The sequence below is a fragment of the Castor canadensis genome, chromosome 5 (assembly GCF_047511655.1).
Source record: "Castor canadensis chromosome 5, mCasCan1.hap1v2, whole genome shotgun sequence".
NCBI lineage: Eukaryota > Metazoa > Chordata > Mammalia > Rodentia > Castoridae > Castor > Castor canadensis.
Window position 1 is genome coordinate 174,687,189 of NC_133390.1, and position 15,730 is coordinate 174,702,918.

Here is a 15,730-nt window from a genome sequence, read left to right on the forward strand (position 1 = left end):
TAGTCCACTCATGCCCATAGCAATCATCCCTTTAAAAACATTACACAAAAGTATGGAAGGAATAAAATATGTTCCTTTGCTTCACATGTGAACATGCCCTGATTAGACTGCTCAAGGAAGGATGGATAGAGCAGATCCTACTTGTTCCAGTCAAAATTCTGACTAGTGAGGGGGTCCAACCAAGCTCAGTAAGGTTACTCAGCCAAACTGAGGTTGATAACGACCCTATGAGTAACCCCTATGAAGCTCAGGTAAGATCAGTACAACCACTCAGCCAAACCATTGATTTATGAGCAAAAATATTTATTATCATATGTACCTGAGGTTTTGTGGCTACTTGTTACATTGCATTATTGGAGCAAATAGCTATCTGAAACCTCAAGTAACAGAAATTATATTGAGTGACCATTTCTAAATACAAATATGACCATCAGGATAAATTTGCCATAGAAACTGTCTCCCACCCCAACTCCCAATTTCTTTCAGCCTGAGTCTCTCCCATTTCTGCTGTCATTTTGAGAATCAAGAAGTCTCCTCTATGACTTCTGGAAATTTATAGCTCTAAGCCAAATCTACCTAAAGGCGATATGTTCTGTTTATCAGGGGGTTAAATTAGATTTGAGCTTTCATTTATATCCCTTCTTCACGAAACTGGGAACTAAACTTTCTCCCAACACCGGACACACAGTTGGCACTTGCTAAATATTATTTGTTTAATTAAATGAATGAATGAACTGAAAACCAAGAGGTTGGTGATGAGGAGATGACTACACTCTTATTACAATAGAATGCACTAAACAAAAGAAGGAAGAAAGCCAGCTGTGCCATAGGGTGCAGTGGCAGAGGGTTTCTTTAACAGCATGGATAGATCTTGAAGATAAATGACTTCATACTATAATTCTTTACCCATCATTTGAGTTTTTCCAAGAATTGGCTCCATCCTTCTTTCATATCTAACTATGTGAATAGCTAATAATCTTAATAGTTATAGACTTAATAACTCTAAAGGAGTATACAACTATTTTGAAAGTTATCATTTATTGAACAATTACTAAACCAAACTCTTTGAATTACTTAATCCTATTATGTTCATTTTAGAGAAGAGCAAACAGAGATGTAGAATAGCTAACCATCTCTTGAGATCATGCAACTGGTATATGGCAGAGCTAGGCCTCAGTGCAGGACTTTGGGACTCCTAAGAGGCTTATCAACATCCTCTGCTGCACTTCACTGCTGCCCTGGGTTTCAGGTAAGTTGCTGTGGTCCAAACACTGCTGAGCTCTTGTCCACATGGTCTTAGAGATAAGGGTGAGTGTGGGAATATTATGTTTTGTTGTACAACTATGAATACTGTAGGCAACTTATATAGGTTTTCTGATTTCCAATTTCTGCATTTGTAAAATAATAGTTATAACAATACCTGCTTCTCAGAGTCATTGCAAAGATCAGATGAAATGACATGTATGAAAGCACCTTTTCAATGTAGCATGTTCCATTTTTGTTCTTGTTGCTGTTATTATTACTAGCACTACCTCTGGTACTACTCTGATGGTAAGAATGACTTAGAGTCTTTTTCATGTGTTTATTGCAGCACTATTCACAATAGCCAAGTTATGGAAACAGCCAAGATGCCCCACCACTGACGAATGGATTAAGAAAATGTGGTATCTATACACAATGGAATTTTATGCAGACATGAAGAAGAACGAAATGTTATCATTCGCTGGTAAATGGATGGAATTGGAGAACATCATTCTGAGTGAGGTTAGCCTGGCCCAAAAGACCAAAAATTGTATGTTCTCCCTCATATGTGGACATTAGATCAAGGGCAAACACAACAAGGGGATTAGACTATGAGCACATGATAAAAGCGAGAGCACACAAGGGAGGGGTGAGGATAGGTAAGACACCTAAAAAATTAGCTAGCATTTGTTTCCCTTAATGCAGAGAAACTAAAGCAGATGCCTTAAAAGCAACTGAGGCCAATAGGAAAAGGGGAACAGGTACTAGAGAAAAGGTTAGATCAAAAAGAATTAACCTAGAAGGTAACACCCACGCACAGGAAATCAATGTGAGTCAATGCCCTGTATAGCTATCCTTATCTCAACCAGCAAAACCCCTTGTTCCTTCCTATTATTGCTTATACTCTCTCTACAACAAAATTAGAGATAAGGGCAAAATAGTTTCTGCTGGGTATTGAGGGGGAGGGGGTGGAGTGGGTGGTAAGGAAGGGGGTGGGGGCAGGTGGGAGAAATGACCCAAGCCTTGTATTATGCACATATGAATAATAAAAGAAAAAGAAAAAGAAAAAAAAGAAAGCCATGCAAATTGAGAAAAAAAAAAAAAGAATGACTTAGAGTCATCAGAAAAGATGAAAACTGTCATCCAGACATAATTAAGGGTTTTTAGCTGCGTGGAACCATTGTTTGTTTTATTAATTCATTCCACAGTAGCAGCTATTTAAGGATTATAGTGCTTCGCCTTGATAACTGGTCACTGCGTATTCCTTGCTTTTGTGTATGGTTATTCTCTTTTTCAGACATGGATGGTATTGTGGCTATTATTTGTCTATATAGGCATAAGTGGCCCAGGGATGAATGTCATTTACATCTGTGTAATATAATCCTGAGTACATATCAAAAGTGAAATGATATATCACAAGCTGATGTTCTAATTAATCAAGCTGTTGACACTTATGAAAAAATGACGGGTTGTCGATGTGAGTAGATTTTACAAAATGTTTTTTCCAGTCAAAAACTGATAGGATCATGTTATCGCAAAAAAGATGAATTGCTAATATCCTTTATTGAAACTCCATCATTTCAGAATTGTGGTCCTCTTGGCTACTAAGTGGTTTCTTAGATGATAAATTTAATTTTGTTGTGATTGGTCATGATGGAATCTCATAAAGTGCAGAGGAACTATAATTTTATAATTTTTTTCAGAGACTAAAAGATTATTAAACAGTAATAAATTCCCCAAATAAGTGTCTTTTCAATAGAAGAGGGTTAGTTATATAAATTATATGCTTAAGTAAATGGGGATAAAGAGAGGACAAACAAAACTACATTTGTTCTTTGGCTTAAATGTAGGTGGTTTAATTTCTTCTAGTGCTCTATCAAGTCCTTGGTAAGAGATGTTTGGTAACCACTCAAAGTCACTTCAGTTCTCCGGAGCAACTGATATGTGACAAGACAGAAAGAGGGTCTTTCTTTTTACTTCTCACAACCTAATTGATTATAAATATTTATTACTCAAAATCTTTCTTATGACTGCATTTGTTAAGGCAGATGGTTGGGGCAATTCATTTAACTGGGCAATTACTAAGCTAATCTCTTTGCATAACCTTTCTTATTTAATCCTACTAAGTCCATTTTAGAGATGAGCAAACAGATATGCAGAATAGCTAATTAGAGCTAAAAATAGCTTTCTGCTAATCAGAATAACAAATTTTGACATACTTGGCTTTTACACCCTATGGAAATTACATTTCCAAGTCCCGCTTCTCTGGGGCTTTCTTAATAAATAACTTCCTCAATGACACGTATTATGGGGACTGACTCTCAGGAAATAAGAAGTGAATGAAATTTAGAACCTGTTTTTAGCATAATATTGACATCCATTTGAATCTGCAGGACTGAGAGTGACAGATGAGGCTGGGATTGGGTGGGAAATATAAGCCCGACCCTACTCAGGAGTCATTAACTTGGCATCTCTTCCCTGCTGGGCCTGCTACATTAGAGTCAAGGAACATTACCACAGTAAATGTGGCCAGGGTTCCTGACAGAGATTCTAATTAAAGGAGAAACTCTTTATGCACCTTCTCACTTCCTATGCGCCCCTCAGACTTTATCTTAGTTTAACAGAGGGGGAAGAAAACCAGACATGAGATAGTAACAGGAAGAGAAAGCTGTTTATCTTTTTTTTCATTGTCTCTTATATAAACATGGTCTTTTGCTAATATACATTTCTAAAGACTGAGAGAAAAAAAACCTTTAAAAACATTTAAAGAAACATCATAGTTTCAATCTTCATATTTGAAGCTCTCTTACAGATACTTTTCTATGAAGTCTTTAAATAACGCCTCTCTAAAACTTATCAGCTGTCACTCTTTGACAGATCTAGTTTACGAATCCATGATTACTTGTTATATCTTGTTTTCAATGTGAAGGTGTAAAATGATAGCACTTTTTTTTCCTTCTTACAGCTCTCATCTCAAAGATTTCCTCTTCATGGTGTGGGTCTGCATACCTTCAGTGTCTACTAGGATTCCACAGAATTATGGAACTTAAGACCCAAGTGGGTTTTGGATATCACATTTTCCAACCCTCATATATACCAGGTGGGGAAACTGAGGTCCAAGCTTGAAATGATTAACTTGAACTGACCCTTATCTTCTGAGATATTATGCCAAGTCTAGAACTCAGGTTACTTGACTGCCATTCTCTTCTGGCAACCACTGAGCTGATAGGCTCTTTAACTTAGAAAATATAAAAGGGAATACCCTGAGAGGTGGTTGCAGCTCTAGTTCACAGATGTCTGCTTTTCCTTAATTGTCTTGAAAAATCACGGTGAGTAGGCAAAAGAGCATCTTTAAGAAGCCATGGCAAATGAGGCTTTTTGCATTTTCTTCTCCACCTCTTGCCTTCACTTCACTAGGAAGTTCACTTGCTTTGATAGACAGTCTAGACAGTTTATCCAATTTTCTCTTGTGAACTGGGGAAAGGACTTACTTGGTATTGGAAAGTGTGTTCTAAGTCAGAGTCACCTTGTCATAGGCCACTCCCTGAAGACCCAGTCACTTTTGGGGAGTAGAGATGGCAAACTCATTACACACTCTACACACTTTGTGCCCATTGGGACAGACTTTCCTCACTGAGGGTGAAGTTGCTGCCATATAGACACAAGACTGCAGAATCTCAAAGGAACTATCTTTGCCCAACTCCTTCCTTCTGCAAAGAATCAGTTGTTGTATTTTTAAAGCCTTTTTGTTAGCAGCAATTACAGAAATCTGAGATCTTTTTAAAAAAAGAAACATTTAAAATGAGAGTTTAAGAAATACATTGGCTTTTGTATGTCCAGGTGATAGATTGGTAGATTCAGGGGTTCAAATGATGCCTTTATTTTCCTCCCCTCTCCTCTACCCTTCTTCTTTTTTTCTCCACATCATCTCTCTCAATCATCTTAAGTCTAGCTTTATCCTCTGTTGGCCTCATGTAAATTGGAATAACTTGGCTTATGCTGGAACAACGTAGCTCTGCGCTCACCATACTCATATTTTACACTGTTGGGTCTCCTGCCTCCTCTGAGGTTAATGGCCCCACCTAAAGCCAAGGGACTACAAAAAGAGGGGGAAATAGGTGTTTCTCCCCAAAGAAATTAGAGTTCAGCTTTTCTCAGTACTAGTAATAATAATGATATAGTAAAAATACCAATATTTAGTAATTATGGAAGTCACTATATGCCAGGCACTTTGATAAGTATATAATATCTTTAATTTTCAAATCATGAATATGAACTACGTTCAAATACTGCTTTCACTTTAGAGATGAAAAGACGAGTCACAGAGATTAGTTGTCTGTGGTCAGGATTTAGAAGTCAAGTGTATCTGAAAGACCAGTAACTGTGCAACCAGTATTTATTTAGCCCACTATGAGGTAGGTACTTTTTCAAACATTAGGGAACATTAAATTATTATCCATATCTTCATGGCACATGGAGACTAGGAATGGGGGACAGTATTAAGTAGGTCTCTATCATTAGTTGACCCCATTGCTTTGGGCCTGTGGTGAGACAGAGCATCACGGTACGAGTGTATGGCAGAGAAAAGCTGCTCAACTCATGGCCTGGAAGCCAGAAAGAGAGAATGAAGAAGACATTCAGAGTTCCAAAACTCCCTTTGGGCACACCCCCAATTACTCAAAGATCTCCCACTAGGCCCCACTTCTTAGCAATACTACCACTTCCCAATAGTGTTGTCTTGGGGGACAAGCCTCCAACACATGGGGTTCTGAAGGACATTCAAGATGCAAACTATAGCAGAGACAAGCATATATTGTCTCCAAATCTAGATACTACAGATAAATAGGGACTGTATAATTTGTAGGGGTAAGTATTTATGGAGTGAAGGGTTGTGACTAGCAGATAGCTAACTTAATTTCTTATGGCTATTTAAATACAAAGGAGATTTCAATGAACTGCATGAAGATGGCTTTGTCACAAAGAAATGCCTGTAATTGTTCAAGAAAAAGGTTCAGTTATTAAAAAAATTAGGACATTTTTCTTCCAGTTGAATTGGATCTTGATAAGAATGAGAGTAGGGGAGGGAGATGAGGATTGGAAATTCTTTTAAGAATGTCTAGAATAGATGAGTAAAAATAATTTTAATGCAAATGAAAAATGTGGGACTAGTTCATATTTCATTTTTTTCCTAATTAGAAATAACAACAACAAACATAAAACACTAAAAATACTAAAATTTGCTCATCATAAACTGTAATGTTTCATTGTTTCCAGATTGGCAAAGGTATATGAAGGACATGTTCTTTAATTTTAAAGCAGAATGTTCTCAGCATCAAATTTGGGATTTTATTCCTACTCCGAGGACTTCACTTAAACCTTAATATTAGCCATCTCTCAGATAAGGCACTTGAACCCTTTGGCTTATTAACAAGATCCTACAAGCTTCCATTTTGGCACACACTGGCCATTTTCAACTACTCTGAAAGTGTTAATGTGTATTAACAGCCAATTTCACAAGAGGGTAATTAGCAGATAACTCAAAATGTGCTTTGATTCTTATCAGACATGTAGGGTGCTGCTTGAAATATGCCTAGAGACCAATGAAGTATTGGAAACAAGAAATATTCTTTCTTTTTTTTTTTTGTTATGCTGGGTGAAAAAATATTCTTGACAAATATCTGAAAATCAAAATAAAATTCTTGTTGAAAGATTTTCCTAAGGATAGAAAGTCGGGCTTATTTATTTTCAGTTCTTTATCAGCCTGTCTGAATAATTCCTCTAATGTGTAACTTACCCCAACTACACAGACATGATTTTCTTGCTTAAGAGACAGCCATTAAATATGACCCAGAGACTAGAAGACTTTATTTCAAATTTCTGGGAAATTCTGACTTTGAAGGCCACTGAAATCTAATGTATATGGGCAATTATATTGGGGAGTTTACAAAACATTCGTTGATTACATTTTCACCAGAAATCTGAGTATTTAAATTAATGGACTTAGGGTCTGCTAGATAGTACTTATGACTTCCCTAACCTATCACTTTTCATAAATGATTATTCTCTGTGTCTGTATTTCCATTCTGTTCTTCCTGATATATAGCTGGAGATGTAGAATAACCTAACTAAGTTCAGGAAGGTAGCAGTCACTGTTCATTTGGCTCCATCTGCCACATTAATTCTGATCAGATACAAAGCCTCTGAATAGACAGCAGGTGTCAGGTAGAAGTGAATGTCTTGTATGTTTGTTTTGCTTTTCTCTTCCCCGTCATATTTCCAGGGTTATGAGTCTAAAGATAATGCACAATGGAATTACAGAAACGTGTTTCCTACGAGAAAATTTTAGAGCAAATTTTTAAAGGTTTCAGGTTCACTCCTCCCTAGTACCCAAAGATATAACTTTTGCCTTCTGAAACACTGCAAGTAGGGACACTAAAGGTCTGGAAGTTCTTAGAGTTTTTTGTTTGCTTTTCTCTTTTTTACAGGAGAAGGAATAATATGCAATCTCTACCTTTTTATAGTTCATTTGAACTTTGATTGCATTGTGCAACCAGGATATAATAAAAATCAAATTTAATTAGACATTCAAAGAATACTAAATGATAAGAGTGTGCATCTAAAATTGCAGTGAATGTAAAAATATGTGGACACTTTTCCATAAAGAAGTCTTTGTAATTGTAATTGAGTTTACTATGTGCCTATGTAGGTCAGAAGCAAGGCTACATTCTTCCCTACATGCTAAGTGCCTAGACCAGGGCCTAGCATATTAAGCAATATAATAGGAGCTAAGATTAAATGGTACTTTGTGACATGCATTTAGAGCATTTACATATTACATCTATTCACTCACTGCAGCAGTTGCTACATTGCAGCAGGGGCTTTGCTGGGCCGGAAGCAGGCACAACCAGGAATTGTACAGTTTATGTACCTCGGGTAACCCTCAGCCAGGAGGGAATGGAAGACAGTGAGCAAATGGCCTAGTCTTCCCAGCCCTGTAGGCTGGTTCTAAGTCATGTATGTTCTCTATGATTTTTCAGAGGCCTCTGGGGAACTTAGCTTCAGGTATCCACAGCTAGAACTTGAACTTGATCATTGCTTCAGGCTTTGCCAATTTTCTCTTTCCCCTGGTTTTCTTTCTTGTCTTTCCTCTCCCATTGAACTTCCTTGGTTTACCTCCCAAATAATCTACCTGTACTCACACACCCCTTCTTTTTTTAAATCTCAAGAACTACTTTTGGAGATACTAAAAGTTAAGACACTCTTGCACATGTGGTTTTCTGGCATGAAAGAACAAACGAATGGGTGAATTTCAGAAGTACCTAACTTCCAAGTCCACGAGAAACTGCTCAATTTTTCATAGATTCTTCTGTTAAGTGAATGTACAGCTGCAGTTGATAATGAAGCAATAAGGAGTTAACACTTTAGTAGAGGTGGAGGAAAGAAGAAATTTACAGAATACAAAGCAATCTTTGGGAGGGTCTGGGTTAGCTGAGCATAATACAAGTACTATTGGGCTACATCAGCTTGACAGACCTTTCAACCACACTTTTCTACACATTCATATTAGCAAGAATTGAAGCTATTACTCTAGCCAAAGAAATTCTGTACATGAAATGGCAGATAGTTGAGAGACAATAAGACAGTAATTGAGACAGTTTTTTATTCTTTAATTATATTGAAAAATGACTCATGAGTAACATTTATTTACCATTTTTTGGTTTAGGCCAACTGAGTTCCTTGACTTTATGTGTGCATTCACACACACACACACCACATTTGCTTTTGTTGTTGTGAGAGTAACTATAATCTCATTTATTTTGTTCTGCTCCTGGAACAAAACCAATGATCTGGTTGTTTTGATTTTGTTAGTATACAAAAACAATAATAACAGCCACCAGAAATAATGTAGGCTGACTGATAATTGTCATTTATTGAAGATCTCTTGTGTGGAAGTTATTATCACAGCTCTTTAACATGTATTGTCTAATTTAATCACTATGGTAACATATTGAGGAAAGATGGTTTGTCCTGATTTTATCTATGAGGAAATGGAAACTCAGAAAGAAGTAAGGTAGTGCTTCCAAGTTCATACTAGGAGAAGAATTCAAATTCATGTGTTTCTTCAGCTAAGTGAGAGGTTTTCCAATATAGTGAGAAGGAGAATATGGACAGTGTTCGATTTCACAGGCCAGCACCAAGCACTCATTAGCCTTAAGAACAGGCAAGGAATAAAAGCCAGGATTGACAGTAGTTTCAGAAGCAAGGAGCAGGATGGTGTTACAACCTGGTTAAAATCCTCATGTGCTTTCATTTCCTCTCAAGAAAACCCAGGTTTCTCAAGTTCCCTCATAAATCTCACTGACCTCTGACATTTTTTTCCTTCTTGAAGATGCAACCATGCTATCTATCTTCATGACAGCCCAAGTGAATTTTTTGTTTTGAGTGCTCAGATGGCACAATGCACTTCCCACCTCTGATCTGTTTTGACCATGTTGTTTTCTTTGACTGAAACCTTCTTCCATGTCCCATTTTTCTTTACATGATGCATGGCTTGGATAGAGTTTGGATATGTCTTTGTGTCTTACCCAGTTTCACAAACTGGAAGCTGGTCCCAGGGCAGGAGGGGTAGTGGTGGTTAATGTGGTGGGCACTTTAGGAGGTAGGACCTTTTGGTAGGTAATGAGGCCATGTGAGTGCCACACCTCATGAAGGTTTTAAAGTTGTATTGAGGGAGTTCTAGTTCTCTTTGGATAAGGTCAGTAACCCAGGAGTGGGTTGTTACAAAGTGAGGTGACCCCATACATTTGTCTCTTATGCACACGGCATTTCCTTTCCTGCTTCACTGTCCTGATAGGATGCAGCCACGACAGCCCTCGCCAGAGACCAAACAGATTGGGCTGCTTGATAGTGGACTTTCAGCCTCTAGAACTATGAGCTAAATAAACTTCTTCTTTGGGTAATTTTTTATAACAACACAAAATGGACTAAGACACCTGGCTAGCTCCTAATGTTTATCCAGGATTTCATATAGTTTTATTTTCCCTAGATGATATCTCTGTCTCAAATCTTTCACTTCTCCTGCCTTTCAGTTGGGTTTAAATTATTAATTTATGTTTTTTCCATAATTTCCTTATTTATCTCTGGAGTATAATGGATAGTAATTCTCCTACTCTCAGAAGCTAGTTGATAGATACCTCTGACTCCAGATGTGTGTGCATTTTCCCCTACATGTCAAGCAACTCACTCTCCAGCAGATACCAACTGGATGTCCTATAATTTAATTCCATTTTGACGTAATCTACTAAGAGGTCATGTCAGATCCTAAAGGTTGAAAATTCAGTCTCACAGAACCATACCCTTTCTTCCTAGACATTAATTGCAGGTCCTGGATTGTGACCTATGCTTCTGATGAACTAGCTTGGGATTTCCTATAACTACCCCATTTTTGGGTTTGACTGATTTGCTAGAATGGCTCACAAAATTCAGAGACATACTTATCAGTTTAGTATTTTAATAAAGAATATAATGAAAGCTATAGATGAACAACTAGATAAAGAAATACATGGGGCAAGGTCTGGAAGGATTTCAAATGAAAGAGTTTTTTCCCTTTGGGGTTGAGGTGTACCACCATGCTAGCATGCAGATGCATTCCCCAACCTGGAAGCTCTCCAAACCCTATAGTCCAAAGATTTTCACAAAGGATTCATCATGTAGGCACGAACAATTGCAAACTCAATCTCTAGCTCTCTCCCCTTCCTGGCAGATGACAGGAAAATGGAGCTGAAAGCTCAAAGCTCCTAAGCATGCTTCTAATCTTTCTGGTGACCAACCCCCATCTAAGAGTTGCCTCAAAAGATGTTTCTGTAACCCAGGGAATTACAAGAGATTTAGGTACTCTGTGTCAGATGTTCCTACCACTAAGAATATGACACGGATTTTACGAGCCTTGTGCCAGAAACTGTGGCAAAGGCATATATACATACTTCTTTGTATTACATACCCTGCCTTGTGATCTCTGGCCATGGATTCCTTATAGTGAAGCAAATATGTCTATCTAAACATTATGTAATGTATCATTTACAAAGGAACAGATACAGCAATAGCACCGACACAGCTATGCCTAGTATTTGGGGGAAGCCAGTATGAGTTAAGGATACATAAAAAGAAACAATCAATTTTCTCCACAAAGACATTACTTAAATTTTAATATTATTTTACTAATTTGATTATTCTCCTACCCCCTGATATACTGCTATTTGTATATTATGATAAACTTGTGCAGAGATATTTAGCATAGAATGTAGCTGATGACCCACTTTCTCTTCAGGCTAGTCATTTTCCATAGGTATGACATCCCTAGTAGGCTGTACTCAATTGCCCAATACATTTGATATTTATATCAGTATTATTATGAGGCTTATTTACATGGCATAGTTGGTTACTAGGTCACAAGTATAACAAAATCACAATGTGATCATTCAGTTTCATTACAGAAAAAACCAGATGAAATTGCAGAGGTATTTGCTTTTCTTTACCAACCAAATCAACCCTGTCCATATGCCAGATATTGATTAAGAACATAACTAAGTTATAACTTATTCATAACTAAGTTATTTCTGAGTTCTAATTATTTGAGGAAAAAGCTAATCACTCTGTATCATCTCAGATGCTTGTACTGTAACTGGTTTCTATTGTCTATTGCTATATAGCAAGGTCAACCTCTCTCCTACATGGAGGACACAAATTTATCTTTCACCAGACAGTGAGCTTCATGAAGAAAGACATCACTATGACCATATCAATGAGTATTTGTTTTGTAAATGTGTGAAAAAGTATGATAAAGAAATCTAAGCAAACATGTGGAATAGCTAGTCTTGTTGACACCAGTGGACAGTGCCGGCCTGAGAGCCAATAGTAGTTAAGAAAACTACCCATGGGAAGAGTGATGATGGCTCATGGGGTCTGCTCCTTATTTTTAGGCATACACAAAATAGTCACATGACTTAAAGCTTGTCAATTCATTGGATGGTAAATGAAACACAGAGAAGGCAGCATTAGTATTCGTCATTCCATTTCTATGGAGAGACCACTATGTTTTACTTTGCTGGATATCCACTAGACTATTATGTACTTACAGTTTCCCCATAACAACTTGGTAGAATAATTTAAGACATGATAACATAAGAGCTTGCTGAAAGAGATTTATATTCATTGCATTCAAAGGACTCTTAGTAAGAACATCCCTACCTTGATGAACTTGCTTCCTGGACCAGTTTGGCCATCTTGGGACTCTGGCCCTGGGAAATAAAACAAGGACTCACTTTTCATCATGCAAAAGGAACCTGGGAATCAGATTCAAAGCCAGGTCAGTGGTAATGTTGATTGGATGATGAGCTAGGCCAGGGATGAAGATGAGACATGCAATATGTCCAGGGAGCACGTTGCAATAAAGGTTCACCCTCAGGTCCCAACTCTTTGCTTTCATGACTCAGAGAGGTGAGTGCCACCTATTGCCCTCAGTGTATCACCCTGCTCTCAGATCTGCTGATTTACTCTTTAATAGATGGATATTAGACTCCTGAAATGTGTTGAGCAGTGCAATAAGACCTGCATATATACTGAAACAATACAGTCGTGGTCCATACCTCATGAGCCTACAATCTAAAGTAGAAAGCAAGGAGGAAAAAAGGCAAATAAATACTACCTGTGTTTTGTTCTATGAAGAAGACAAGGAAAAACAGAGAGAATAACTTCTGGTGGTGGAGGTGGGTATCTCTATAAGGAAACTTGGGAATGGAATGTTCCCTCTGAGGAGCTAGCTACTTGATCTTGTTTGGGAAAATCAGAAGTGGGCTGGCCCTAGAGAATATTCTAACAAAAGAGTTCAGCATATACAAAGGGATAAAGCAGATAGACCTTTGCCTGTTGGGAGAACTGAGAGGGGGTCAATGTACCTGTTACGAGGTAAGGGAAGAGATAGGAGCCTGTATTATATAGGGCCTGGAGTACATTGTTTCAAAGCCATTGAAGATACTAAGCATGGGGATGATATAACATTTCTTTTGTGAAAAAATAGATGATAATAAAGATCAATATGGCTATACATGGAGTTAGGATTGTGTGGGTGGGATTACAGCAGAGTCCAGGGAAGAAACGATAGTTTCTTGAGTTCAAGTGATATTGGCAGATATGTTAAGTATTTATTTTAATGAGATAATGCCAATTATATAATTCAGCAGCATCTACTGATGGATTGGCTATGTAGTAGAGGGTAAGGGAAAGACCAAGCCTTCTCTGGTTTTGAGCTTGAGTAGTTGGACCCTTGGTGGCGGTCATTTATTGAGATTCATCTGTTTATTTCAGCTAGAGTATAAGGACTTTGTATTCAGCTTCAGTTGTCTAGCTGACAACTAAACAAATGGAATCCAACCCTCACTTCATTTTGATTCTTACTGGAAGACAGGCCCTAAAGCACATCAAATATGTAGCATATTAGATGGTGGCAGAAGTAGTGAAGGCACAGTGGGGAAATAACATGGCAGAAATGGGCACAATGGAAAGTTAGAGAATGTTTTAAGTAGAGGCTTCAACATGAAGGTGAGATTACAGCAAAGAGTACAATGGGGAAGAAGGAGCTCTAAGGCTAATGTGATTGAATTTGACCCTTAGGCAGAGGGTGAACCCTGGAGTTAGAATTGGACTTTCCTAGGATCATCATGAAAAAACCATAAAACACAAATACCCCCCTCATCTTCAGCTTGTGACAAGGAGACATGAGAATAAACTGAGGTTTACTCTTTTTTTTTTTCTGTTTTGTTTTTGTTTATTGGGACAGGCTTTTGCTGTGTTGCCTGGGCTGGCCTTGAATTCATAATTCTCTTGTCTAATCTCTGGAGTGCTCAGATTATAGGGTGTGTCACCATCCTGGCTCTGAGTTTTACTCTTAATCTGCAGAATAAAGTAAATTTGCTGGCATTTTCTGATGAGGAATAAAAGCTTTAGTGGGGATTTGAACTAGTGGCTTCAGGGACTCACAATATCATTAAGTGAGATTTAAGTCTCTATAAACCAGATGCTTAATCCAGTAAATCCACTATTTCGTTTGCTAAACCACCTTCCTGAGCCTGCTTAGGGAAATGCTGTATGTTTGTTCCCACAGGTTTTTTTGAAGTCAAAGCCAAATGGAAGTTAGATGTCATTGCAGACTGCAATAAAAAGATCACTGACTCCTTGATTCTACTGGATTTTGATTGACAAAAGCCTTGATGGAAATGGCTGTTGCCTGGAGTTCAATTCGTTGGGAAGTGTTGTGCTTATGCTACAATGCGTAGCTGTAATGCTTATCAGTTATGGGTTCGAGGAAAAGGAAAGAATCAAGGAAACCCCTAGTTTTTGGTCTTCAGTAGCCATTGTTCAATCAGCAATACAAACTTCTTTCCCTCACCATTTTAGGACTTTAGGATATGTAAATGAAGCAGTCAGCTCTAAGAAAGCATAAGTCATATTACCAAGTTCAGCCATCTTTTGTGCACACAAGAGCCTGTTAAATGTCCTTTTCTACTGACACTGCGAGTCTTCTGGCTAATTGTGGGCTAAGGACTATGGAGTTCAGCCTTTATTCCTAACCCTTTTGACTCCTCTGTAGCTATGTGACCTTGGGCTTTCCTTAGTTTCTGCATCTGTGAAGTGGGGATGATAGGTCCTTTCTCATAGATAGATTCCTTTTCCATATATTCAATCATATAGTTTGTCAAATACTTAGCACAGGCCCTGCACAAGGACAGCCACTCAATGAATGGTGAATATTATTATTTTCATCAAAATTCACATGAATCATTGTATCATATATATACATACATATACATTCTCTCTATATTTCTGTATATTATGATGTTCCAACACTTCAAGAATATTTCTGAATGGGGCTCTGCCTCTCCTGGATCTAGCCAGTTTTTAAGATGGCAAGTGCTCAGTCAGGAGCAGATTTTTGAGGCATAAGCTGGACAGTCAAGAGCCAGACCTCCTCTGTCTCAGCTCTGTACAATAATAATTCTTTGCCTTAATGATCCCAGGGCCAGTAATGGCGTTTAGGGACCACTTCTGTGACCAAGAGGCTACTGACATTATTCAGAGTAGCCAGTTCCAAACAGTTTGCCCTGCCTGGCTGGCCTTTCCCATAGAAGCCCCAGTGGAAGCTGTGGCACAATTTCCCCACTCTCTTCCTTCCACCTTTGGTGTCTTTCTCATGTTTGTGTAGTGCATCTTGTCTGGAGGGCCTGTGCATATAATAAAATTGGTTCTCCTGAGCCTCTCCTTTGTCTCCTGTGTGTCCTCAACAGACCAGCAACCACATAAAAGAATATAAAACATTTACTAAGTTCTGTAAGAAAAATTTATGCTTCGCTGAAGATTGTGCCGTATCTAGAGCATCCCATTTTAGGTTATCGGATTCTGATTTTATGGGAGCTATTCTACCATTCTGTAAATT